Consider the following 2,233-nt stretch of genomic DNA (forward strand, 5'->3'; position numbering starts at 1 on the left):
AAAAAAAAAAAAAAGATGTGAGACCTCCTCAAAAACTGTCTAATGCAGTGATTCTCAACCTGTGGGTCGCAACCCCTTCGTAACAATGAAAATACATCACAGAATTAGAAAGTTTGAGAACCACTGGGTCTAATGGAACATATACAGATACAAACTTACGGAATTTATCTGACAAAAGCAATAAAAATTTAAAATACAAATATCCTTTGGCCCAGTGATAATCACTTTCTAAAAAATTTGTCCTATATAGATACTTGCACGAGTAAGAAAAGTTATAGATATATAAAGATAGAAACTATGGCTTAATTTGTGATACTGAAAAATTAGGTATAGGCTAAATATTCTTCAATAAGAAATCAATAAAATTAATTATGGTACCTCCAAGCAATAAAAATATTGCTTACCCAAAAATATTCTTACCCTTTAATAAAAAGAGAAAGACCAACATAAACTGCCATGGAAGGATGCCCATAGTAAATTAAGCCAAAAAAAAAAAAATTATAATACATTTTGTACAATATGATCCTATTTCATATTTTAAAACTTATGTATGTTCAAATATATACATATATTTATATTACCAACAAGAAGGCTTTATTGTCTACTTAATACAATTGATACTGCTTCAGCTATTTCATATGTATTATATTATAATCCAGAAAATAATTTCATGATGTTCTTCTTCTTTTCTTTTTTTGTTTGTTTAGTTGCCACTTTTGCCTTCACAAAATTAAAAAGGCTTAAAATTTAACAATAACAATGTTTAAGATAAGGACTAGAAACAAAAACCTCATAAAGATCGAACGAAGATAAATACATTCAGAAAAGAAATCAGACTATTGCTGCAATGAAATATTGAGCAATAATAATAATAATATAAAAAAAGTAACATTCACATTGTCAGATAAGAGTATGTCTATCATAGAATGCTTTGACTCTGAGGTATGGAGTCATCAGTTAACTTATTTTTTTCCCCAAAGTCTCAAAAAATAGACAACTAACATTTATAAATAAAAATAAAAGATAATTTCAAAGAACAATCATGCCAAATCTTATAGACAATAGAAAAAGAAGAAATACTTCAAAATCATTCTACTTCTGACATTCTTCTTGATACGGCCTTAATTCTTAACTTTCTGTAAGAATTTCAAAGAATTTTAAAGAAAAACTATTTTCAACTTCATTTTAAGTTAAAATAATGTCAAGAATTCATTTTTAGTAACTAGGTGCCTGTAGTCCCAGCTACTTGGGAGGCTGAGGCAAAAGTATCACTTGAACCAAAGCATTTGAGGTTTCTGTGAGCTATGATGCCAGAGCACTTTACCAAAGGCAACAAAGTAAGACTGTGTCTCAAAAAAAAAAGTTTAAAAAGTAGCAGCCAGGCACCATGGCTTATGCCAGTAATACTAGCATTCTGCGAGGCTGAGACAGGAGGACTGCTTGAGCACAGGAGTTAGAGACCAGCCTGAACAAGAGCAAGATCCCATCTCTACCAAAAATAGGAAAAAAACTAGCCAAGCCTCTTGGGGCACACCCGTAGTTCCAGCGAAGCTAAGGCAAGAAGATTGTTTGAGCCCAGGAGTTTGAGGTTGCAGTGAGCTATGATGATGCCACTGTACTCTACCTAAGTGATGGAGTGATTCTCTATGTCTTGGAAAGTTTTTAAAAAGTAGAAAAATACAAAAGTAGAAACAATCTTATAAAATAAGAATATGAAGAAAATATGTTTGGCAGTTTTTTTTGGGGGGGGGGCTGGGGCTGGGTTTGAACCCACTACCTCCAGTATATGGGGCCAGCGCCCTACTCCTTTGAGAAGAAAATATTTTTGTACAGTAATATATTTGTGTTTCTACAAAAGTTATTACAAAAGTTTCAGAAACTTAAAAAACTTTAAAAGTTCATAAAGTAACTAAGTTATAGTAAGCTAAGGTTAACTTACTATTGAATTTTTTATATATATATTTATTTTATAAATTTAGTGTAGTCTAGATCTAGAGTGTATATAAAGTCTACAGTAGTGTTCCATAATGCCCTAAGCCTTCACATTTACTCACCACTCACTGACTCCCCTAACTGAGCAACTTCCGGTCCTTCACTCTCCATTTATGCAAAGTGCCCTATGAGAGTATACCACTTTTTTACCTTTTTTTTTGAGGCAGAGCCTCAAGCTATCCCCCTGGGTAGAGTGCTGTGGCTTCACAGCTCACAGCAACCTCCAACTCCTGGGCTCAAG

The 2,233-nt window shown here is 32.9% G+C and overlaps 1 protein-coding gene across 14 annotated transcripts in view; it reads right to left on the minus strand.

Moving 5' to 3' along the window:
- The window catches only part of LOC100954037 (ankyrin repeat and KH domain-containing protein 1), a 172,935-nt gene that overhangs the window by 129,399 nt on the left and 41,303 nt on the right, over positions 1-2,233 (minus strand). The window lies entirely within an intron of this gene.

The sequence above is a fragment of the Otolemur garnettii genome, unplaced genomic scaffold, assembly GCF_000181295.1.
Source record: "Otolemur garnettii isolate 467f Iridium unplaced genomic scaffold, OtoGar3 scaffold00003, whole genome shotgun sequence".
Lineage (NCBI taxonomy): Eukaryota > Metazoa > Chordata > Mammalia > Primates > Galagidae > Otolemur > Otolemur garnettii.